We start from the raw sequence: 26,431 nt of genomic DNA on the forward strand, positions 1-26,431 counted from the left end.
GCCATCCTCTTTCATTAATGGTGCTGTTTCCAGCACCGGATGAATCACACCAAATTGAGTAAAGGAGCCAATGTAAAATAAATAAAACTGCTGTAAGCCTTGAGTTGCAACATTTTCTCTTTTTTCCACAAACGTAAACAATTCGGTGCATGTACAGTATATACGCATGCGCCCGTGTGTGTGTTTGTGTGTGTGTGCGTGAATGCATGTGTGTGTGTGTGTGTGTGTGTCCGTGTGTGTGTGTGTATGATGGAGGGTGTGTGGCATGTAGGGAGGACAGAGAGCTGTCCAAAAGCTCTGCCTTCAGACAGTAAGACTGCCAGCTGGCACTACGAGAGACCCACACTTCTTTCGCAAATGAGCAGCTCTCTCTCACTCTCTCTCTCTTTCTCTCATTTTCTCATTCTCCCTCTCCTACAAAAACAATCAAATTGATGAACTATGGGTGAATGAGGGCAATTAAAGGTTCCACTGTTATTAATATGGTCAGGAAGACAACAATATCTACAGCAAGCTTGTGCTCCTACCCGTACCTCCTTTTCCAGAATCCAGTACTGAAAATGTGGCTGACCTGATGTACTGCTACTACTACTACTACTATAACGCCATTAAATTGAATTATCACATGTAACAACTAAAATTAAAATTCAGTTTTTATATATAATAAATTCTTACATGCAATTGAATTCCAATTATTAAATTTAATTTCTAATATCAGAAGTGATTGGAATAAACTTACAACAGCTATTGATCCATTACTCTATGCTCCAACTTGCATCATGAGAGTTTTCATTGATGAGCATCAGTCCAAAATCAGTTTGTGTGCATAGCAAACCTCCAGTCAACTGGCGGGCACGTGCTAGCTGTTCCACACATTGTTTGTGCAAATCATCCCACCAAAAGTGACAAATTGAAACAGTTTTATTGCTGTCTATGGAACAGTGACCAAACACAATGGATATTTGATAAGCCATCTCATGCCCTCTTTTTTTCTGATGTGCATTTCCATAATGAATTTTGTGGGAATACTCAGAGAGAAATCTGTCAACAGATTAATTGATGTATGGCATAATTAAAAAAAGAATGAACTCTCAACTAGAGTGTAACTGATTAATGATTTAATTAAATGAAATGTAATGGACTAATTTCAACTTTTTTTTGTTCTTTAAATACGCTCTGTTGAGAATGTAGTGCTATCCCTATGCTCATCTGAACATGTCAGCTAGGGATTAAAATTAGCCATATTTCAGTTCCAATAATAAAAAATGTAAAAAATGATGTGATGTATTTTTTCAATTCATTAATTCATTTTAATTTAGATTGTGTTTCAATCTGCAGGGGGAAATATTATGCTAATTTGATTTAAAAATTAACATTCTGTGACTGTAAGTGCAATGGGATATTATTGCTCATATTCTCAACACAGACACTGAACAAATAAACTGTGTTATTATTATTATTATTATTATTATTATTATTATTATTATTAATAATAAAAGAAAGGATTATTAATAAGATATTTAGATTTATTAGTTCACAATGAATACAGTTCTGCATCTAAAAATACATTTTGAAACAGGCAGGTGAATTCCTGAAAATCATTACTAAGTGTAACACAATATTATATTTAATAACGCTCTTTACTGACATTCTTGTATTTCAGGCTGAATTCACAGACCACAATAATTTGTAGCAGACACACATCTTTTCCAGTCCTGTGAAAATGCATTCTGAATTTCAAATTAAATTGAAGCTGAAGCATTCAAATTAATGTGTGAATATTGCACTGTCCGTTATGTTTAAGGTCATTAAACAGGTAAACGTTATCTTGGCACATTCATTCCATTTGCCAATTTTCAGCATCTTGTGCTGTTTATATTCCACGCGCAAAAAAAAAGTATCATAACAAATGCAGCAATATCAATAGGCGCTTCCCTACAGATGTGCACTGTTCACTTAACATAATTTCGCACATGGCATTTGAACCACACATTTAATTAAGAGCATGGATCACTAAGTAATTCCAGCGCAAATAAGTGTATGAAAACTTCACCTACAACACATGATCGACACAGATCTAATTATCTGTCAATTCAAAGGGTTCCTCTTCGTGTTTGATTGGTATTCCTGGCCGGTGCTGTGAGGTGAGTGGTTCTCCCTCGCAGCGAATGGTAGATTCCAATGAGCCTCGCGCCACAACAGTGGATTGAATGTCGCCCCCCATTCAGACTCCTCGTCTGCCCGTGTTTAATCAAACGAAGACGTTGACAAAACAAATGTATCTTGGCACATTTCGATCTGTGTTTGCTTAAAAGAAACTCACTTAAAGGGACGGTGTTATCGCTTTGTTTATAATTTAATTCAATACAATATTTGTTTAGTCACTCATTCCCTTTTCCGCTCTCCCCTCTCCTTTTTTTGCCAAAGGCATTAGCTTATACAAAGTGAAGGAACTGTTCGCACCGGTGGGGAAACCAGAAAACGAAAGAACTCGGCATCAGATACCGTGTGACCAGGAGAGAAAAACTTTCCTCTTGGGGGAAAAAGAATGTGGTAAAGAAATAGAAAAAAAGGAACGTTTCTTCTAAAACAGGTAAGGAAACGAGCATATTCCTGTGTATCTGTCATACACGACGCAAGAACTCCTACACTTCTATCGCTGCATGTAAGCGTAGCATCGCGTATTTAGTGATATCTCTGTACCAGTAAGCCTCGGTGTGATTTGCATCAACATTACGGGTTCTGTGTGTCAACGGCGACGGCTGTTAAAAGACGTAAAATCGATGCCGTGACCATTACTGTCAGTTCTTTGGCTCTGGACTTGTAAGAGATTTCCCTAAGAGTGGCTAGACATCGCATGCTCTGAAAACACGCGGTCTTCGTCACATAACGTATTCGTGCAACTGTCAACATTTCTTAATTTCTTGGAAGGGTTGGAGCCGCTGGGCTACTTGGGACATGGGAGTACATGTTAGAGTGCGTCTAGTTTAATAAGCCGTCGTTCAACGTGACTGCGTCGCTGCCCGTCTGGCATACCTGCCCGAAATACCAGCACACAAGCGTTTTTAACGGGAAAACGCAGCGCAACGTCTCATCTTGTGTCCTTGATGGGAACGCTATCTGCCCGCTGTAATCTCACATGTTCTAGTATTCATGGGGTTTTAAATGCAGCGCGGTACGCAGTACCAGATCCCTCGTGAAGTGTCACGTAGGCTACACAAAGTTTTAGTTAATTCTCTTGAGATATGATTTATTAGGTCAATTGGAGTAACACAGTACGTGAGGATATTCCATTAAGTATGTTGTTGTTGTTACCGTGTGATTGTTGCTAAATTGAGTCTTTTTTTAGGTACAGCAAAATCCTGAATAAATCGGCATTTAAACGCCCTGGACATCCGCTGCAGCTGTTGCATAAATGTGCAGCTCAATCTCTGCGTCGCAGCGGTGCGCTGACCCGCGTGATCCACAGACCTAGCGTCCGCGAGCTCTAAAAGATTTCAAATGCGCATTCCCGTCATTCTTCACAGAATGCGCTGCGCGCGGTTGCCTTCCTGAAATCGTATCATAGCCCCGAGCCCGAGGTCATTTTGGCTGCGCTCCCTGCCTGCTTGTATCTGTTCCATCTTAAGACCTGCATCATTAAATGCTTAGCAAAAGAAACGCACAGCCCTGTGTTTGAAAGGATGACTTGTCAGCTGTTTTCTTGTTTGCAGGGCACAGTAAACAGTGCAGTCCTCGTAAACAAAAAATGTGTGTGTGTGTGTGTGTGTGTGTGTGTGTGTGTGTGTGTGCGTGTGTGTGTATTTTCAGAGCTACAGGCTACATGGCAGAGGACTCTTTCTCTCTCGAGTGGTCACTGAGGATACAGGCCGAGTGAGGGAGAGAATGAGTGAGTGTTGGTGACTGTACTGCGTGTTCTGTCAGCGGGCTGGGGGCGCTTTGTGACAGTCACTGAAAGTCTTCAACATTTGTACTCGGGTTAGTCCGTCCCTTAGTGTCTGTGAGAGGCCGCTTATTACGGCTGACTGGCAGAAGCCGTTTCTTACCGGCCTTCGGTGGTCATGTGGCATCAGCCCTTACTCAGAGATTCTGGAGAGAAATACTGTAGTGGAAGGATGAGGTACTTCGTTTTGATCCGCATGTCCATCCTCTCTGTGCACTCCTTCATTTCCTACCGTCTCTCGAATTAAAGTTTGTTGGCATCGGCTCACAATACGCTACTGTCAAATCAGGATAAAAATGCAAAATGAATGACGAATGGTCATAATAATGGGAAAGATGGTGCCAAGTCACGCTGGGAAAGGCCTACAGGCATACAGCTGGCTGACAGGTTTGCAGTCTCTCTCCCAGAAAGACAAGCATTTGTGAGTCTCAGTAGTCTTATTTTTCTTCACTAAATAGGGAGCGTATATAATATAGACTATGAAATCATGTAACATATCAGCTTGTGTTTTTCTTGTCTTTCGGTTCATAGATTTTTTTAAATGTATCTTTTATTTCATTACTTTGTTACGTTATTAACCGATGCTTTTATCCAGAGCGATTTAGCCATTTTCACATTCAGATTGAATACCCCGCTCAAGGGTACAACTGCAGGGTCCTTCCGGTGAGCTGAAACTGTGACCTTTCCGGTTACGAGCCCAGTTCCCTAACCACTATATCACACCACAGTTTTTTGTTTTGTTTTTGTTTGTTTTAGATGTCAGATGTCTGTTTCTCACATACACCAGCCCAAGAACAGAATCAATAAGAACAGCCCTGTCGCTTAACCCTGATTTTGCCTGGTAGGGCATGCCAGGTGGGGGGGGGGGGGGGCTAACGGAGGGCACGCTTAGTTTTGCTCCTTGCCCAGCGGGCTATGGGTTGACAGCCAGTGGGCATCTGGATTCAGTCACTCTGGATCTCCGTCTGGGTGACCTGGCGCAGGTTGGCATGGAGAAGCCGGTCTGTGTGGCACATGTAGGTGTGTGTGTGTGTGTGTGGGGGGGGGGGGGTCGAGATGTAATATCCTCCCAAAAAGAAGGGGGGGGGGTAGAGGTTTTTTAAAAACCATATTACTGTTTCCGACCAAAAACAAGCTAAAGAGGAAGACCAGTTTGACAAGCATACAAACTCTGAGCTCCTTGGTTAAACGAACCCCACCCTAGTTTGTGATGGAGACTTAACTGCCCAAATCAGAAGCGTCATTACTGGGAGGTGCTGTGGGTGAGTAGGGCCCATATGAGCAGCCATGGAGAGGCCCCCTAAGAACCCAAATATGGACACTAACTGAGGCCTAATTCATTTTAAAAAACACAGTTTAATGAATGTTGCCGAGTAACATTGTGTATCATTTACCTTAACAAAAAAACAGTATGCATTCTTAAATCAGAGTTGCATTGCATCTTCAAAATGAGCTCGCTTTTCATTTGCGTTGTTCTAAGCACGACGTTCTGTCTCCTCATGTCTCGCACCCATATGTGAAGATCCTCGGGTGAAGATCCTTTCCGTCAAATTCTGCACCTGCGATTGTTCCTACGGATTTTTAAAAAATCCCAATACATAAAGATTCGCATTTGCATTATCCTAGAAACACCAGCAGAGTATGCTGATAAGACGTGGTGTGTGCAGTCAGGACTACGGTTGCGTTAAAATACATTTCAATGCTATGGGAAAGTTAAAAAAAAAAAAAAACTGACGTTTTCAATGAAAGTTTCGCGTCTGAGATATTTGTCCGCGATCCCTGAACTGGAAGATTATAAGGTGGCACGTAGAGTGCAGTCAAGTGTCTCTTTCAGCCAACGCAGACAGTAGAGTGCTCCGGGGTGGGACGGATGTTTAGTGAGACGCGAGAAGGTTGCCTCAGTGGTCTCATTAGTGCTTCAGCGTTTGGTTCTGTAATGAGAAAACAGTAGTAATGAATGAGGATAGAAGCGCTTCAGTATCGATCAGTTGGCACTTTTTCCGATAGCAGACCAGGCCTCCGCACAAGGCTTATTTTTTTAGCTGGCAGGTAACTAGGCTTTAGACAAGATTGCGCTGATATTTAGAGAAAGATCATCATGAATTTTGTACTGTCTTTATATTTCCTTTTTTTTTTTTTTAAATTCTGTGAACCCCCCCCCCCCCCCCCAAATACACTTATAAGACCATCCTGTTGCTACAGTATCCCCTGTGAGTTTTGGAGAGACAAGTACGGGCGTGCCCCACAGCAGGGGTGTCCGTCTCCGGTCCTGGACGGCCACAGCGTCTGCTGGTTTTTTTGGTGGGTTCCCCAAAGGCCTTAACTGGCTGCTGATTTGAAAGGAAGCCACAAATACCAATACCTGCAGACACGGTGGCCCGCCAGGACTGGAGTCGGGCTCCCCTGCTCCACAGCGTGTTGATGGAAACCACCGCCTCTTTCATTCTGCAGTCCACCAGCTGAGCTGAACGAGCAGCCTTTGTGCTGGAGGACAGCGCTTCCTGTACGGCTGGTGCAGACACGCTGCCGGCCACAGCTGGCCCTCGCAAGGTCATGACGGGTTTTTAATCTCTGAGGCACGTTGTTGTATCGGGGAGTAGAGCCTGGACGGCCCAGCTACCAGCACCTGTAACATTGCGTCAGAATATGAATTGTGAGTACATTTCCTTTGATAGTTTACAGTCAGATTTCAGCGTAGCGACAGTAAGGACAGGCGTGTGTAGCATCCACAGATACGCTTTATTCGTTTATTCTACGGTGGGTCCCAGTAGGACGGCAGAGGGCCACGGCCACGTTGGCGGGAATGCCTGTTTAATGCATCGGCCGCCTACTCGTCCCGCTCCTCTTTACCGCGAGGCACGTCCGCTCTGGATATTTACGCCTGCCGCCGGTCCCCGCGGCTCCCGCGGAAGGGCAAAGCCATCAATCTGCATCAATCTCCATTAGAGTCAAATTAACCCGCGTTCCTTCAGCAAACGCGCTTCCAGCCGCCTTCCGCACGCCGCTGCTCCCGCGACAACGGGGCGCCTGTTCATCCTGATTGGGCTGGCGGTGTCATGTGATTTGAGGGTGAGGTCGAGCTATGGGGGGCTGCAGGTTTGCTCCCAGGAGGGGCCCCTGCTGTAGCGTGTCACAGTGATGACAGTGAAGCTGCAGTGGTCGTCGCGTGAAGGCGGGCTCGTATGAAAACTGAGTGGTGCTCAGCGGAATGTGACTGTTTGTTGTTGTTTCAGTATCACCACTTTTTTTTTTTAAAGCCCATAACAGCTTCAAAATTCACAGCTGAGATGTTAACGGTAGTAATCTATGAACAAAATGTGAAACTCTCTTAGGCGTATGTTAACTACAGAATGTATTTTCTGCATAAATGGAAATCCCTATAGGGGGAGAAAGCATTGGAAATCTGCCGAGGGACCCCATTGCTCAAAAAGGCTAACTCTGTCCTAGGTTTTTCGGACTACGAACTGTAACCCTCGATTGTATTCTTGAGCACGGTAGCCAACAGAAACTGCTTCAGTAAACCTCCGGCTAAATGAATGGACAACATGCCAAAAACATTTTTGTTGAATAAGTAAAAAGCCCTGGATAAGCCATATGACGAATAGGAATGGGGTTGGAACTGAAGGACAGCAGTGCCTCTAACGTTACAGGTTTTCTCCCTTGTAAATATTCTGTGCTGGGGGTTTTGGGCTGACAGCCCTTGAAAGGTTGATGGGTTGGTGAAGGGGAAATGGCAAGGTGTCAGGGGTGGGGACCTTCTCCCCCAACCTGCCCTCACCCACACCTGCCACCCCTCCACCCCCCCCACCCCGCCAACCCCTCCCCCCACCAGGGTTGTGACGGGGAGGTTGGCGTGGAACGGCCCGAAGACACGTGTGTGATGGATGGCCAGTTGATGCGTTGGAGTGGAGAGGGTGAGAGAGGGGGATCAGGTTGGGGGGGGTAGTGTTGGGGGAGGAGGCAGGGAGGGAAGGGTGTGTGGGGGGGGGGGGGTGTTTGTGGCAATTCCTCCCTCGGCCCGACAGATGCAAGCCGGGAGTCCCGGGCCTCAGCAGATTAGGGGATTATGGGATATGTGGTGGGGCCGGAGCAATAGCCTTAATGCACCAGGGCGACGCGCCAGTCGCGACGCCGCGGAGGCGAGCGTCACCTGACGTTTACCTCGGCTCTGCCGCTGACCCCGCCTGTCTCACGAGAGCGTCCGTTTGTGCAGGGGATTCTGTGCGCTTAACGTCCCGCACTCTGTCCCTCGCACCGGCAGATTAAGACCTTTAATGGTCGTCTGCTCGTTACCGCTTCACGCACGAATGTTGGTTTTTATGTGCATGCCAGTGCTTAGCTCTTGGATCTTGATGTGCGGTCCATTAATGTTGAGCTAATTCCATGTCAACGAATGAAGCCATGACAGTTTGTTGCGGTGCACCCCGCTCCATATATAGAAAATTGTTTAGATGTTCACATCTTTATTCAGCACTCTCTACAGGCTGCATTTAAATTGCTGTTTCATACGAGTGTATGGACGCATGTCTCTTGAGATCGATGAGCCCAAGGTTTGGATCCCCCCGGTTTTAGTCTGCACACAGATTGACAGTTGTGTTTGAATCTCATCTATCTTTAGAACCCTTTAAGGGTGGGCCTTGGGTTCAGAGTCCATTAAGGCATACCAACTCTCCGAAAACTCTTTGGACTCGAGTTTGTTCAACGTCATAACATGGATGTTTACCCAGCATGCTTTTCTTGAGTGTCCTGGCAAAGTGGCACGGTTTATTTTGTGATGTCATCTCATGTGGCTGTTGTCCTTTGCACAATTAAGAGTTGATTGATTTTCTCTCTTTTCCTCTGTCTGTCTGTCTAGTCTGTCTGTCTGTCTCTCCTGCTTTCTCACTGTCTGTCTGTCTCTCTCTCCCTGTCTCTCTTCGTCTCTCCTCTCTCTCTCTCCCCCCCTCCCCCCTCCCTCTCTCTCCCCCCCTCTCTCCTGTGTGTCCTTGTGTCGTGTCCCTTTGAAGGCCTCTCTCTCTCTCTCTCTCTCTCTCTCTCTCTCTCTCTCTCTCTCTCTCTCTCTCTCTCTCTCTCTCTCTCTCTCTCACTCTCTGTTATTGCGGAGCTGCAGGGATCACACTTCTCCTGGCATTACGCCGGTGCTTTGTTTTACGCGCTGTGCTGGAAAGCGGACGGGAGCGGAGGAGATGTATTTAATAAATCAGCGCTGACGGACGGCTGGCGGGGCCTTTTTACCGCTCGGCCGGTTCATTAAACATTTAACGTCAGGGTTCCTTTTTTCCACGTTCCCCACCCAAACTCTTTGAAATCGCACCAATTTCCGCATTCATTCCAGGGAAGCTTCTCTTTTCACGGTTAATGAATGCCTCAACGCGCTATGGTGTGTATTAACTTCTTTCACTCTGGTCAAAGCAGACTGCTGCTCAAATAGTGTCCCAGGAGGCCTGCTTTTTTTCTTAAAGGGTGCAATGAAATAAACTCAATTTGAGTTTTACCGACTCAATTCATTTTCAGATTCCGAGTTTACCGTGCAGATTGGCTGTAAAAAATCTCCACAGCGCAGTGCTTCTGTTTACGCTAACCACTCAGCGAGCTTTTTTTTCAGTAGCGATCCGGCAAGCGCATTCTGACATTTGTAGCTCTAAGTATAGAAATAGATTGGCTTGCAGTCAGTCGACGATTGCCCTTAGCTTTAAGTGCAAAGGCCAGTTTTTTTCTTCATGACTAGTTTAGCGAGTTCAGTGGAAAAAGTTCAAGGTTTTTTTTTTTTCATGTAAAAGCATCACTTGCAATTATGTCCATTCATTCATTCATCCACCCATTACCTACCCTGCTTATTTCTGGTTGGGGTCGTGAGGGCTGCAGCCTATCCCAGCATGCATTGGGCGAGAGGCAGGAATAAACCTTGTACAGGATGGAAATCCATTGTAGGGCATGCATGGCATTCACTCACACACTCCAACTGGCCTTAACCTGCATAGTCTATGGACTGTGGGAGGAAACCGGAGTTCCTGGAGGAAAAACCCACGCAAGAACATGCAGGCTCCACACAGAAGGGTCCTGGCCAGGATTTCGGGGGGGGGGGGGGGGGTTTCTTGCTGCTTGCTGTTAGATGACAGTACTATCCACTGCATGCCCCCCCCCCCACTTCCCGTCCTGTAATTATGAGTGAGTGAGTCAAGCCTGAGCAGACGGAGGAGCGCGGTTGGTACAGTACAGTACGGAACATTCCGGAACACTCAGCTGATAGGCAGAGGCGAGGGAGTGTGAGGAAGGTGGGTGGTGTGGGCCGGTTTGTTGTGGCGGCAGAGCAGCCCGCGCAGCCTGGCGGCGAGCGTCGCGGCCGTGCCGTCCGTCTCCATCGGAAACGGACGCCGAGCAGCCGGGGGGATGGGAGGGGGGGTCTGCCCCTGGGTCCCCAGGAAATCAGTTCAGAGAAGCTAAAAATGTCAGCGGCCCGTTTGTGCTTCTGATGTAGGGACGCGTGCCGCCCGTGTTCGTCCCCTCGCCCCGACGACGGGTTTGATCTGCGCGGGGGCTTGTTTGGAATCGATGCCAGCAGACAAGCATGGCGGTAATAATGACGGAGTATATTTACAAAGTGCTTTCCCATTATGTTCAAAGCGCTTTCCATATAAAAGAACGTAAAGTCATAATACAGCAGCATAGAAAAAGACGATGTACATGACATAACATAATAAACATAAATGTAATAAAGACGAGAAGAGGCCATTTCAGCCCAACATTCAGCCTATTTTCCAGAGTAAATTGTAGCAAGGAAATACAAAAATATTTGAAATTGGGGAAAAGGCAGTTAAAACAAACTAATTAAGTAATTTGGCTTGTTTAAAAGTGAGGTATTGTGGTAGAAATACACAACCTATACAGGTGTCGACATAAAATGAAGACAAACAGTTCAAGAGGATGGTGCTTTAAAGGTGCTTGAAAACATTTTTTTTTTGTGTAGCAAAGGATGAGTGTAGGATCTGTGTCTGACGATGATGACAGGTCATGTCTCTGGTGGAGAGACCAAAAAGAGCAGAAAAGGTTTCAACTTGTTGCAGAGAGGAAGCTGCCATCGCCCCATCCTTTGCACATCCACGCCCCAAACAGGTGAGCGCATGCATAGAAAGCGAGCCGCTTGTCGCATCCAAAGAAAGGTCTCAGAAACATGCTGGTGTTTTCTAAAGATAGTTATTCTTTTTTTTCCCGAGTCTCAACAGTGCTGGATTTCCCCCTTTAGCGGTAGAGAGGTCTTTGATATGAGACGAATCCAGCTGAAGTACCCTGTTGTCGCCCGGGCTGTTTCTTCTCCTTGCGTTCCTCCGCAGGAAACTGGCCTTCATTTAGTTTCCCTTTCCGACTGGGCTCAGAGGAAGTGTGGGTGAACAGGGCCGTGTGGCGGTATTTGGCGGCAGGCCCAGCCCTGCTAGCGGCGAAGGCTGGCTAACGGTGCGGTCGTTCTGCGGTTGCTTTTTGGGGGAAGGCGACAGAACCGGGTTTCGGCTCTTGGGAGCCCTGCGTTGTGTGGAGCTGGTCTCTGCCTCTCTTGGGTCTAGAGTTGCCCACTGGTCCACAGCCATGCAGTATGCACCCTACCTGCCCCCCCCCCCCCAACCTCCCATCAAAAATATACTGCCTCCCCACATCAAATATCTGACTTCAATTACAAGGTACATATTGGCTTTTTAGAGTGGTTGTTCACTCAAGATGTTTCCCCACCAAGAAATAGCATAATTTTAGTAGTGTATAATTACATAATAGTGTATAATTTTTTAAACAATTTTTATCATTTTTATAATTTTTAAAACAAGGTACTGCACCAGACATTTACAGTGAGATTGTTCAATGTGTTGATGGATGGGAGGGTAGCGGATGGTTAAAAAAGGGTTCCAAAAAAAAAAGGAGAGCTAAGATGGAAGGGGTGGAGGTGGGGGATGAATGACAAGGGATGTGGGTACAATTAGATTAGGAAAATAGCGAGCAATGTTAGGCTGAATTGCCTGTTCTCATTGTGTTATGTTATGTTATGTTATGTTATGTTATGTTATGTTATGTTATGTGAGATTCCAGCAACTGACATGAGAAGTAATGTGGGATTCTTATAGCTGTTCGAAAACGAGCCTGTGCCCACACCCCTGTGTACGCCCACAGTGTGTGTAAACCAGCCTGTGCACACACTCCTGTGTACGCCCACAGTGTGTGTAAACCAGCCTGTGCACACACCCCTGTGTACGCCCACAGTGTGTGTGAACAAGCCTGTGCCCACACCCCTGTGTACGCCCACAGTGTTTGTAAAGCAGCCTGTGCACACACCCCTGTGTACGCCCACAGTGTGTGTGAACAAGCCTGTGCCCACACCCCTGTGTACGCCCACAGTGTGTGTAAAGAGCCTGTGCCCACACCCCTGTGTACGCCCACAGTGTGTGTAAACCAGCCTGTGCACACACCCCTGTGTACGCCCACAGTGTGTGTAAACGAGCCTGTGCACACACCCCTGTGTACGCCCACAGTGTGTGTAAACGAGCCTGTGCACACACCCCTGTGTACGCCCACAGTGTGTGTGAACCAGCCTGTGCACACACCCCTGTGTACGCCCACAGTGTGTGTGAACGAGCCTGTGCCCACACCCCTGTGTACGCCCACAGTGTGTGTGAACGAGCCTGTGCCCACACCCCTGTGTACGCCTACAGTGTGTGTAAACCAGCCTGTGCCCACACCCCTGTGTACGCCCACAGTGTGTGTAAGCGAGCCTGTGCCCACACCGCTGTGTACGCCCACAGTGTGTGTAAGCGAGCCTGTGCACACACCCCTGTGTACACCCACAGTGTGTGATAACCAGCCTGTGTACACCCACAGTGTGTGTAAACGAGCCTGTGCCCACACCCCTGTGTACGCCCACAGTGTGTGTAAACCAGCCTGTGCACACACCCCTGTGTACACCCACAGTGTGTGTAAACCAGCCTGTGCACACACCCCTGTGTACGCCCACAGTGTGTGTAAACCAGCCTGTGCACACACCCCTGTGTACGCCCACAGTGTGTAAAATCCTGTCACTGTGCATCTCTGCACTGACTGCTAATGTCTGCAGCTTACACCCCACCACCCCCTCCCCCACAATCGCCTAATCCACCTTAATCGTTTCAGATAAATTAAGAATGATTCAACCTTTTAAGAGAGTATTTTAGTCTTTAGCATTTTAATATTGTTTTTTTTTCTTCTTTCTTCTTTTCTGTTTTTTTCTTGCTTAATTGCAGCAGCAAAAAAAAAAAAAAAAGAAGCAATTCTGAAGTTGTTTAAATTAGTGGAAGCGTGACTGTGGGGGTGCGGAGTCAGTAATTACGCTCGGTCATGCTGAGCGTCTCCGGAGCCTGAAGGCCCCGCGCAGTCTAATCAAGCCCGCCCACAGAGGGGGGTGTGGAGCAGGGTGGGGGGGGGGGCTCGTCCGGGGTAGCCTGCTCCTGCCCTCCTCCTTCAGCGTGGCAGGGCTCACACTGTGCTGTGTTCATTACCAAGTCAGCAACAGGACAGGAGGCCGGAGGAGTCATTGCGCTCACATTAACCGCAGAGTTAAAGTGTCGATATCCGCCACGCGCGCGGGGTTTGCCCTCTGCGCAGGACGCGCGCGGGTTTTTATTCGATTTTATTTCTCGTCTGTTGAACAGGCGCGGGGATCCTTTTTAATGTTCAGACTTCCATAACCGCACATCGTAACGCTGCTCATTCAGAGAGATGCGTCTGGCATCTTTTAAAAAAATCTTTTTACTGAACGACCGCAATCGCGGTGAATTACTCCCGCCGTTGCTTACAGCCCCCCCGTTAGCGGCCGCGTCAGTCGCCCCAGGTGTGGCGGCGGGGAGCGCAACGCTGGCCTTCTCGCGTCCTGCCGGTTCGGCGAGCTACGGAACGGCTCCTCGCAAGGCTGTGACTGCTCCCCTGTGACTGAATCACGGGCTCGCCGGTCACTGATCGCTGCGGCACACGGATCGTCGCTGATCTTTATTGTGCTCTGATTGGCTGAAGTGGGCACCATGGGCAGGGTTGCCCAATGGTTTCACAGTGAGTGCGAATGTTCCCTGATTTCTGCACCGATGCGGTGTGCTAAAACAGCGTGGCAGCGTCCGCACCGTGCTGCATGGGCGGATGGAATCCTGCCCGTCTCGCTGTCGCACTGACAAACAAATCTATCCGGAAATTAGAGGAATTTGAAAGGTATGGGAATAATCTGTTATCTAATAGAACATTTAATCACATAAAACTCCCCTATCTCACTACCAGAAATGAAACAGATTAAATATCATTGCAGATTAAGCCTCTGGGATTTTATTTGCCTCTTTAATGAGAGTATTCTTTCATGCTATACAGATGTCATTTTTTATTGGTTGAAAAAAAAGAAGAAAATAGATGCATAACTCTTAAGAAAAGGTTCTGCAACAAAAAGCAGTTGTGCTCTGTGCCATAAGAACAACTCTGTACCCCCCCCCCCCCCACCCCAAAAATACCATGTGGAGGCAATGTGTATGTTCCTGAAAATCTGAATGAACGCCTTTGCAAAATGTACTGCCTGGTGAGAAACCAAAAGAAGATCTATTTGGGGACAAACAGGAGAGTGCAAACTTTGTACTGCAGAGTTAGTGCTTTAGCGTTGTCTTATGGCAGCGCCACCGTTAATCTGTCACATCAAAAACATGCACCTGCTAGAAGGGAATGACAAGCCCGACAAGCGTGGAACTGCAGGTAGCAGCACGACACAGCGCAGCTCAACACGCCCACCAGAGTCCCTGCAAACTTCAATAAAACACTTCACGCTCCAAACATGAAACGGGGCGAGAAACGAGGCTGCAGCTAACGTCGCTGACTAGCTAAGCGAAACCGTTGCCACTGATGTCCTGAAAATGTGTATGTATTGCTATGGAACGCACACCAATGGGCTTACAGTGGCATTTTAACTTTATGCAGTTATCTTTGGAAAGTTGTAACGGATGTAGCCATTATACTGTAGCATAAATAGTGCGCTATGCTGTTAAATTAAACAAAGTTCTGTTGGATCTGCATATGGACCACTGCCTGAACCAAATATCCCTAAAATAGAATCATATTTATCTTGTTTAACCATATTTGTATTTAACTGGGAATATCACATGAACTCAATTCTCTTTTTAAGATTTGCTTGGTATGCTGCTGTGTGTCCTTACAGCTAGACTTGTGGTGTGATAGATCAGTAGCCATTATGTATTGGACAATGAGTTCCCTCTTTTTCTTATTTTGCCTCTGTGTCTGCGTCCAGAGTTCAGACCCACAGAAATCTTACTCAGACAGCTGGCCTGGACGCTCGGATCGATCGCCTCCAACGGTCTGTTATTCCAGCTCTCGCCAGGACAGGAAGCTACTACTAATCCCGCCGTTTCACTCTTTTGTCCACACGCAAGCGCTCCCCCTCTCCTTTTTCATTCACTCACTCCGTCAGGTGCTCGGGGAGGGGGTTTTGCCGTTGGTGTTTTCGTCTACGCTGGAGAAGAGTGAACATTAAAACACACGTACGCGTGTGCGCACGCTCACACAAAGGTGTTGCGTGCACCCTGGGCGAAGAACGCGTGTCGTTTTAATCATCTTCTGTGCCGTAAAAACAATTTCTTACGGATGAGAACTTCATCACACATGTACATTAAATTCATTTCAGCACTGAGCTCTCTGTCACATAAGTCACATTCCTCACTGAACGTACCAGTAGATACATTTGTGCGGATGTTGAGAAAGCAATGACAAATCTAGAAAGGCACATTTTTAAGATGTTAATTATGACATGTTATTACTAATACACGATTAGTAAAGCTTGTGTTCATTCCATTGTACAGTAATGTCTTAATTAACACATCTTTATAAATAATGAGCGCTTTTGATAGGATTTTGTTCGAAGTTGACCTTGAGTCTCACAAGTAAGAACAACAAAAAAATTGGCATATCGTTACATCTTGAATCCACCATAGCTTTTCCCTGTTATGATTTACAGAGATGTCAACCATTGTTAATGATGGTGTGATACAAGCTTCGGGGCTGTTTTATAAATACATACTTCATCAATTACGTACTTAGTGTGAAGTATGGCGAAGCAATATCTATACTTAAACACGTCTCCACAGGGACACCTTATGGCTTGCGCGCTTTAAATGAAAATAAAGATGGACTCACGTTGTGAAATTGATTAAAGCTAATGATACTTGTGTACATTGCTGGAAACTTGCGGGAAATCAAGGGAGAACGGCAGTCGATTCACGTTCCAGTTAACCGATACGCGCTGTTTTATGTAAGCAATTACGCGGCGCGCGCACACCGCGGACCTTCCAGACGATGACCTTGCGCAGTGGGTGGAGGTCACAGCCGGGCTTCTGTTCTTACCGGTTACAGGTGTTTCAGGCGTAGGTGATGCTTAACATGCTCGAGAAAGGACAGAAAGGCTATATTTTTCAGTGTGATGAAGAGGTTTGGGAAGTGTTGTGAAAATAAATATTTGATTTTTTAAAATTCTTTTTTAATGAAGAACGAAGCACCTCAGTTAATGCACGAAACTACCTGTAGAGCCACTACTGTCAATTTAACATACTGTATATATTCCCTCTTTTCTTGTTCCTTTGCTAACAGTGATAGGGAAGTGCAGTGAAGTTGTGTGTAACTGGTTGGGTGAAAATCTAGCAGAATTAGAAATAATTATCTGTACTGATACACCCTCCTCACCTGGGGCCTGTATCACAAAACAGATATTACGGAGTTAGATGGCTAACATGCATCGAGTAAAACCCGGACTGGTTCTTTTTACTTCAGTCCATGTTCCAGATTTGGGAGGGTTCCGGGTTTTACTCGGCGCCGATTAGCAGCTAATTTGGTAATCCTGCTTCATGACACAGACCCCTGCTGTCCTACTGTCTGCGAGGTCCTCCCTGCTCACCGTTCAGAGACTTCTCAAGTACAGGGTGCTAACCGTATGTGACGCCGTGCTCTAAATGCATTGATGACTTTAGTTTGTCTTTGATCAAGCAGAGCTGACCGCGTCCCATCCCTCCTGCTGATGCCACTGGAGGCTAATTCTTGTCTTATATCTATGATGAAGTCTTTCTGTGCTTTTGCTGACTGTTTTATGTGATTCACTGTGATGTCTTCTTTGTTAAGAGCTGTGTGTCAATTAACGTCCGATGGGTTTGACTGGGGCTGACCCAAATCTGCTGTGTTAAGATGTGCTCTGTTGCATTAACCTGTGCTCTGTTGAGTCCTGTGGTGTTAAACTGTGCTCTGCTGTGTTCAGCTGTGTCCTGTGTTCTTAAGCTGTGCTCGTTGTGTTAATCTGTGCTTTGATGTGTTAAACTGCACTCTGTTAAGCTGTGTTTTGTAGTGTTAAGATGTGCTCGGTTGAGTTGAGTTATGCTCTACTGTGCCGTATGATGCTAAGCTTTCTCTGTTGTGTTAAGCTGTGCTCTGTGATGTTCAGCTGTGCTAAACTGTGTCTTGTGGTGTTAAGCTGTGCTCTACTGTGTCTTGTGGTGTTAAGCTGTGCTATGTGGTGTTCAGCTATGCTCTGCAGTGTTAAGATGTGCTCTGCTGTGTCCTGTGGTGTGAAGCTGTGCTCTGCTGTGTTAAGCTGTGCTCTGTGGTGTTAAGCTGTGCTCTGCTGTGCCCAGCTGCTCTGGAGCACAAGCTGTGCTCACCACAGGGCAGTTCCCCAGCACAGCTTCCAGGTTCACAATCCGCAGGAAGGAGATTACACGTGTTTTTCCTGCTGTTTGTTTCCGTTTAAACGTGTGCTTTTCCCCCTTTATTAATGCGGATCGTCAGCCTGTTCGGGCGCAGTCTCATTGTTTTGGGAAACGCGCTCAGAATGAATGAGTCTGTCACTGCACCAGCGCGGAGGCACGCGGGCCGGCGCTTCTGAGCACACTGCGCGGATCAGAGAGGAGCGCTGCGTCTTACTGCTCTCTGAAGAACAGAGGGCCTCTGCTCTACCATTGGCTTCAGAGAGTGTGAGTGTGAGTGTGAGTGTGAGTGTGCTTTTGTGTGTGTGTGTGTGCGTGTGTGTGTGTGTATGTGTGCATGCACAGGTGTCTATGTGCTTTTGCACTTTTGTGTCTCTTAAGTGGTTTGCTTTTGTATAGGTGTGTGTGTGTGCGTGTGTGTGTCTTTGTTTGCTTTCTCACATTTATGTGTCTCTTAAGTAGTTCGCTTGTGTTTGTGTGAGTGTGTGTGTGTGTGTGTGTTTTGCACATTTGTGTGTCTCTTAAGTAGTTTGCTTGGCTGCGTATCGAGCGTGTGCTTGGCATGTTTGCTTACTGGCAGACAGAGATTCACAATGAAAATACATTGCAACAAATCGATATGATTTTTCATATGGGTGAAATTTCTCACAAAGAATATATCACCACATGCAAAAAGTTCTGATGGAGGACCCTGATAGCTGTGATCTACCCCACTGAATATGACAAAAAAAAAATCAATGGTACCACGAACCTCAGAAACCTCTTTGTAAACGCTGCAGAGATCAATACCCGGTTTCAAAAGCGCCTCTTATACATTAGCTAGGCATGGAAATTTTGGTCATGTGCTAGGGAGAGTGTGTACACTCTCAGAAGAAAGTGTTTCAAAAGGGTCCTCTGTGTCTCCATAGAGGAACCCCTATCTAGTTCAAGGGTTCTTTGTCCGGCAAAATGGTTCAATCAGGGAGCTTTGGCGCTTTTCATACCTACCGTAGAGGGTTCCATAAAAAGCTAAAAACCATTCCCTTGTGGAGAAAAGACAAGCCAACAAACCATTTTTTTCGTAGAGTGTGTGTGTGTGTGTGTGTGTATGTATGTGTGTGTGTGTGTGTGTATGTGCAGTGCACCTCAATGGCCTCTTTTTTCTACTCTCTTCCCACCCCCACCCCAACTACTGAAGCCACCTAATATACATATTACACATACCTCTGTCCCCGCCCCCACCCTGCCAGCCTGCCCACTGCTCTGCCAGGTTTGGCCTTGGCGACTGTGCCCCTCGCCCTTTCCGTTGGGCACAGTTGGGCTATGAGGATCTCCAGCTGCCATTCTCAGATATGTACGGCAAGGTGGTGTTTGTTGCGGTTCACCGCTGTGTGAAAGTTTGGGCGTGTTCCACGCCGTTTGTTCCAGGACATCGGGTTAAGCTGTGAACGGTAGTAATGGGCTCGCCCTGTTAGCGTCAGGAGCCATTAGAACCTGACTTAAGAGGCACAGCAGTCGGCGAAGGCCCGCCTCGGTCTCCACGGGGAGGCTCGTGGCTCTTTCAGATACTTCCTGAACCCGAGCCAGTTGCCCTCGTCGTTGCTACAATCTGTTCTGACAGACTCGCGCTCTTAACACAAACCAGCTGGCCATCACAGCGATTTGGACATTTTTGCAGAGTGAATTGTGGGAGTTGACGTTTTAAAGAGATGAGACATGCTTGCCGTCTAACTCACAGAGGAGTGTGGGAGGGGCGTCTAACTCACAGTGGAGGGTGGGAGGGGCATCTAACTGAGAGAGGAGTGTGGGAGGGGCGTCTAACTCACAGTGGAGGGTGGGAGGGGCATCTAACTCACAGAGGAGTGTGGGAGGGGCATCTAACAGAGAGGAGGGTGGGAGGGGCATCTAACAGAGAGGAGGGTGGGAGGGGCATCCAACTCACAGAGGAGGGTGGGAGTGGCATCTAACTCAGAGAGGAGGGTGGGTGGGGCATCTAACTCACAGAGGAGGGTGGGAGGGACCTGTCGGCTGGCGAAGTGGACGTTTAATTCCTGATTATCAGGGAATGCACTGAATGTGTGCGATACAAAGCGGCCCGGTTAAAACGACGGGTCGACATTTAACCGCGGAATTCAGAGCGCTCATTTATTTCCTCGCGAGCGGCTCAGAGCTCCTTGTAAGCGCATTCTTCAGGATGCGGACATCGATTTCCAGCGTATCGATCAGGCGGAGCGAGCGGGGCGGTCGTCGTGTAGCATCTCCGCTAAGCTGCGCGCGGAGTTAATGCCCGTCAGTCAAGCAGCTGAAATACGGATGAGTTATGCCCAGAGTGGCCGAGAGCACTGGAGAAACAGGGATTGTTTTTTTAAATAAAAAAAAACTAATTCTGTCTGAACTGTCCGTTTTCACAAAGGTGCATTTGTCCAAAGATTAGCTTTGGACACCATTAACGACCTGACGGAATAGGCCTGAATAGCCGGGCTGTTCTCTGTTTTGCATTTTTATTTTTTCTCCTCCACTGCAAATCCTGTAAATGGTACAGATCTTATTATATCCAATATGGGACATTGCTTTATTTCATGACATATCTTCGTTTTTGCGAGGCGGTTTCGTTTAAGCATAACTCTTTTGTTTAAAAAATATGCGGTGTCTGTTGAAGTGAATTATTTGCTCTTTTTCATCATCTTTTCATGCTGTGGGTTATAATTTGCATTCCATCTGTAATTTGCTCTGTGAAGTGCTCTGCGATGATTGCTTTACTAAGAACACTTTATTAAGTAAAATCTAATTGATTGGCTGACAGGGGCTGGCCATATTGTTCAAGAGAAGAGCTGGTTGTGCTGCATTAATGTTTCTGTAATACTCTTTCTCTTTCAGATGTCCCCGGTCTGATACTCATCTCGCAGTGCATTAACTGCATGTAAATGTGTGTGTGTGTGTGTGTGTGTGCAAGCGGGTGTATGTGTTTGTGTGATTGTATGCTTCTGCATGTGTGTTTGTGTGTGTGTGTGTGTTGGATTTTGTGTGTGTGTGTGTGTGATTATGGGTGTATGTGCGTGCGTGCGTGTGAGTGTGTGTGTGTGTGTGTGTGTGTATGTGCGTGCGTGCGTGTGTGTGTGTGTGTGTGTGTGTGTATGTGCGTGCGTGCGTGTGTGTGATTATGTGTGTGTGTGTGTGTGTGTGTGTGTATGTGCGTGCGTGTGAGTGTGTGTGTGTGTGTGTGTGTTTGCGTGCGTGTGTGATAGGGTGTGGAGGGTTCAGCCAAAGTAGCAAATGCAATAATCAGGCTTTACTACCCGTAGAACATAACGGGAATGACTGCAGGATTAAAACACCGCAACCTTTGGCTTTTAAATCCCATATTACATCCACATAATCTGCCGCATTGGGCTGCAGTTATTCATTTTTCTGCCAGGAAGTGCAATTTCTGCTTGTTGGGTTTTTTCGAGAGGGTGCGGGCCCACCGCTGTGCCCTCGCGGCTGGCGCTCGCGTTCCATTTCCCGCCGCGTTTGTTTACGGGCGTGCTCCAGGAAGCGGCCCCCGCCCTCGTCATGTATGACACGGTTATTAATATGTACATCAGCGTTACTCACAGAGCAGATAATGAGAAAAAGGGACAATTTGATGGCTCTTTTTCAGCCCATTGGATTGGGTGGGTCTTAGTTGGGGGATTAGATGAGGTGGGTAATGGGAGTAGATGGGACGTGCTCATTCTTATCGCACGCGGGGGTATTGCTTCTTAAACGGTCCTCCTCTCCTCCTCATTTCTCTCTCTCTGCGGGGTAATGGACCTCCGCGGGGCGTGCGTGAGCGCGGCCGCCTTCCGGGGGAGGGCCTGGCGCACGCTCGTCCGGGCCGGCCCGCTACGCGGCTCTCCGCGTTTCGGATGGGACGGGGACGGGCGGGCGGGGGGAGTCCCCTTCGTCTGACACCCGTCCCAAATGCAAGCAGCCTTCTGCCCTCCTAACCCGGAACGTTCCTTACTCTGCTTCAACAGCTGGGGAAAGGTTTAGCCAAGAACAGCGGAACAATGAGAAATAAGCCAATTAGAGCACCGTGACACCTCGTCCATATGCTTTGGGATCCTTTTGGGGGGGGGGGGGGTCATAGTGGGGGGGATTACTGAGACTGACTACCCTGGGCCCCAAGGCAGAGGGTGGGGAGGGCAGGCCTGGACTTTGGTGTACAATTTTAAGGGAGCCCAGAGAGACTGCATTTGTACATTTTTTTGTGCTACACCCCTGTTGGGATGTATTTATTTATTTTGTCTCTTTGCTCAAGTTCTTCACAGGGGGACCTTAAAGAACTGAAAAGGCTGTGTGAAACGTTTTGAAGTGAATTGTATGTGAGGTTTTGCGTTCGATGTGAGCATGATGGACTGATGATAAACATGATGATAAACTGTATTTACGGATGGATGTGTGCATAGTGAAGTAAATCTGCGAGCTAAGGCAAGGTTATACAGGTAGCGAATCCAAAATGGACACATGCCGGTGTACCAACAGTGAAGGCTTCTGGTTCCATAATGGTTTGGGGTTCATTTTCATGGTATAAAATACATGGTATGATTCTGGTGCACCTAAACCCTAAAAGGCTTGGATATTCTGTATTGCCACTTAATAGAACTGAATTATCGTCTTCACCCGATGTTCAGTATTTTCTGCACTGTGGTGTGTTCAGGATGACAATGTCCCCATTCGTGGGGCACAAGTACAGTATGTCAGCCTGTGGTTTAGTACCATCATGTCCATATCTCAAGGCCTTCTCAGAGGCCAGGTCTGAACCCAATCTCACATTTATGAGATATTTCAGAACGACCTCCTGGGATGGATCTTGACACTTCCATCAACCGAGAGGGAAATAGATTTTCTTTCCTGCAGAGGAGCGGTGTTGCGTTCCTGCTATAGAATTTCAGGTGCCTGATGACTCTGTGGCTTATACAGGCCGTGCCGGGTGGATGCGATGACCCGGGCTCCACGTTAAATGATTTTTTCACGTTGACGTCCCCACTTTGCGGCTGATGTCCCCACTTTGCATTCGGCGTGTGTGAGTAAACGTGTGCGCGATAAAGCCTCGTTACGAGTTCCCCGGGAGGCGGGCGGGGGAGGGGCCCTCTGGACGCGCGGCGCGCTAAGTCATTCGGCGAGGGTTTAAAGGGCGCGGGGCGCGGGCGGGCCGAAGAGAGACCGGAGAACCTCTGCGCCGGAGAGAGAGCCCGCGGACGGACAGGCGGACAGACAGACGGACGGACGGACGCAGAGGAGCGCGGGTGAGCAGGACGGCCTCTCCGGCGTGGTTCCGGCGGCGTGGCGTTGGGTAATTCATCATTCATCATAGCTGTCTCTGCCTGCCTCTTTCCCCTCATACTTGTGTTTTCCCAAAGGGCGAGAGATCCAATTACCGGGCAGGCAGATTTGATATCGCCGGTGTTTTCGGTGAGGTAACGCTCTCTCAGGTTCCACGCTGACGGGTCCCATTACACCCTGTGCATGCTGGGTAGGCTGATAAAAATGCTGATTGGGGATGGGTTCGAATGCTATTCCCTGATTACTCCTCAAATGAAGTCCTCTATATGAGCTCTCCTCCTCTGTATATAAATCAGAAATATAAGGTATATAATGCGAGAGGTGTCAAGTTGAGCTTCTTTTTACACATACACCATCCTCGGTGCTTACTGAACCGAATGCCTACACACATTGTCACTGATTTCCAAGCACGCAGGCTTTTTGATCACTCTAGATTAAAACAGACGACCAGGAAATGACTGTGGTGCTACTGTACAACCTACATTACCGAACAGGACCTTTTGAAACCCGACTTAAATAATTTGCAGAGGAAGCATCTTTATTTTGTCAGCAAGGCTATGCGTCTTCCTGTCTTCATTACGCCGGTAGGCAGAAAGGCTAAAAGTCACATCTGTGATTCGTTTTTTTTTTTCCCCTCTCCAGTTGAATCCGCAATTAAGCCTCGTTTCTCTCTCTCCCTCGTTTCCGTGGTAATGTTCGCGCGTTTGCGGCCCGGGCGAGCTCGACGGTGCGGCGGCCATCGCGTGCCGCGTTTCGAGCCGGAACGAAGCGCGGTGCGCCTCTGTTAATCTTCCCCGGAACGAAGCGCGCGAGTTGCCCCCGTTAATCTTCCCCTTTCTCTCAGCCCATCGCCCTCGCCCTCGCCCGTACCCGATTAACTAATGACGAGGAGGGTCGGCCCGACGGCGAGATCTCGTGAGACGCGCTTAATGAGCGCGGGCCGAAAGCGGAGGTGCCAATCAACCCCGCCGAACCGCCGCGCTCTCGCCGCCCGATGCTCACCGGGATCGATAAGCCGATGAATAAAACAGAGCTCCTCGCGCTTCTCCAATGTGAAGGAGGGAGCCGCTCTCAAAGGGTTAGGTCTTTTGTCCGGTGTTAAAGGGAGACGCGCTAAGCGCTAACGCGTTTTTATACGCTTTCGCCGCGCGTTATTAGCTATTCCACACAGAGCTGCCCCCCCCCCCTCCTCCACTCCCTCCCTCCCTCCCCCTCGTCTCGTTTTTTTTCTGCTTTTTGAAATGAGCGTAAACAGAAATCACTTCCCCTGAAGTGTGAAGGACAATCAAAACAGTGGAGAGAGACGGCGCGCCGAACAAGATGCTAAATAATAAGAGCGAGCGCGGTGCGCGGCGGCGGCGGGCGGCGCTGGCGCTCCTGACCTGACAGATGGCGGTTAAACGCGCGCAAAGGTAAAAACAACTAATGTACAAATGGAGCTGGAAACGGAGGGACGAGAAAACAGACGGGCAGATGAAGTACGCTGCGGCAAAATTCAACGGGCCAGGCCCTTTTCAGGACCTAACGAACGCCCGGGGCCCCGAGCTACCTAAGCTACATTTGTCATGAGGACAGTTTGCTGTCGAGTTCATTTTTTGTGATGGCTGAGCTGCGTTAGTGAAGAAAAGTGTTTGCGCTTATTCACAAAGACAAACGTTGATTGAATTTGAATGTTAATTGATGCCTGTCTCCAAGGCTGAGATGGTGTTTGATGACCACTGTGTAAGAAGAAACCACTGAATAGATAACCGCGATAACTCCGTTATAAACGGGGGATTGCAAAAAATATCCCTGCCATTATCATTTTCAGTTTTTTTTTACTTCAGAGCATGAAATCATAATAATTTTTTAAAAACTAGTAATTAATATTTCTGATGAACTGTTCCACAGTGCCAAAACAAAAATTATGTATACATAATAATAAATAATACATTTTGAGGCCATTTACTCTTGCAAATGCATTTTAGTTCAAGTACAAAAATGATTGTCTGATTGCCACTATTAGTTGAATAGCCTCTGTCTGCGTGCAATTATAGTTGCATAATTACCACATGATTTCAGAAAAATAAGGAAAATGTCTGTTTGGTCATGAATTTTAATCATGGAGGCCAAAGAGATTCAAAAGCAACTCAAGGATGGTGGTACGGGCACAGGTCATGAGAAGGTTATAAAGAGTGTTTATAAGTGTTTATAATGAGTCTGGTCTGGTCATCCAGGCAGTTCCTCAAATGGTGGTCAAGGATAATTGAAATTTTTATCTACTGAAATTTTGTTTTAGCCAGGGTAGTCAAATTTCAATTGACATCTCTTTTGCAAGTAGGCCCTGGTGCCTACATGTCTTTGGACTAGTAAGGGCGGCTACTGTGAGGGCGAATTTGAAAAGTGCTAGAGTTCAGTAGCTCAGGGATGGGGGTCCATGAATGAATAAGATCTAGCGGTCTGTGGGGAAAACAGAGTTTGGGACGTACAGTTCTGGTCAGCACACTTGTATGCCGTTAATTTCTCTGTTGACGTCCTGAAGTTGAAAGTAAAAGTTCTACCGTTGCCATTCTCACAAGGCCACCATTCAACGTTTGCCACCGTACCTAAAAACAAATCGTTCTTTGGCACTGGCTGAGGAGAGCACGTTCGTCAGAATTTATCATTTCAATCAGTTTAAGTTGCAGGAGGGAAAACAGTGAGTCTCCCAAGACTGGGTGACAGACGGCTGTTCTCCACACTTTGTTCCAGGAAAGAGGAAACGACAGCTGAAGTCATTTGTCGGTTGCAACCTCATTTTTTAAATTTATTAAATTTTTTTTTTTTTGGAAACAGCTGCTCTGTTTTTCTGGTCTGTATGTGGGACCGAGAGCTTGGCAGCGGGTTAGGGCTGGAAACGTGACCGGTTGGGATGGGAGCAGCTGGGAGAGGCTCCTGTGTAGTAAACGTGGAGGAATGGCTTCTGGGTTCTGGAGATGAACGTGGATCCCACACACAGTGCGCTGAGCTGCCCCGGTCAAGCAATAACAGCTGAGTCATGCAAAGGAAACGCAGTATTCTGAGATAAAAATGATTTTAAAAAAGTCTTTCTCAAATGAATGCGGCTCTGTATTACTAAAAAGTCATATTTCGCCTTACAGATGGCTCGTTTGTTTTGGTTGAATCCACTGACACAAAAGACAAACAGGCAGGTCCTGACATGTCCTGCATCCAATATTGCCGTTTCCCCCCCCCCCCCCCACCGTGGAGCTGCGACCGGGCTCGGTCACGTTTGGCGATTACTCCTGAACGGGCCTCAGATCCGGTCTGCTTGCGCCTTCCTGACACAGCGGCCCGTGGCGGGCGTAGCTGTTCTCAGCGCGCGGTTCGTGGTCATGAGTCAAGCTGATCGCCGTGGGCGACAGGGACAGAAGCTGAGAGAGGCCTAATGGCTTCTCACTTATTACTGAGAGAGCCACATCAATACCAATTAGCAGGTGTG

General features: G+C 47.4%; 1 protein-coding gene across 2 annotated transcripts in view; it reads left to right on the forward strand.

Annotated features, from left to right (window-relative positions):
- The first annotated feature begins 2,207 nt into the window (after positions 1–2,207).
- Positions 2,208–26,431, forward strand: part of LOC118235743 (teneurin-2-like) — a 364,321-nt gene continuing 340,097 nt past the window's right edge. For both annotated transcript variants that reach the window (XM_035433481.1, XM_035433482.1), the window contains exon 1: positions 2,208–2,593. The gene's annotated coding sequence lies outside the window, so the exon portion shown is untranslated. The remainder of the gene's footprint in view (positions 2,594–26,431) is intronic.

The sequence above is a fragment of the Anguilla anguilla genome, chromosome 9 (genome assembly GCF_013347855.1).
Source record: "Anguilla anguilla isolate fAngAng1 chromosome 9, fAngAng1.pri, whole genome shotgun sequence".
NCBI classification, from domain to species: domain Eukaryota; kingdom Metazoa; phylum Chordata; class Actinopteri; order Anguilliformes; family Anguillidae; genus Anguilla; species Anguilla anguilla.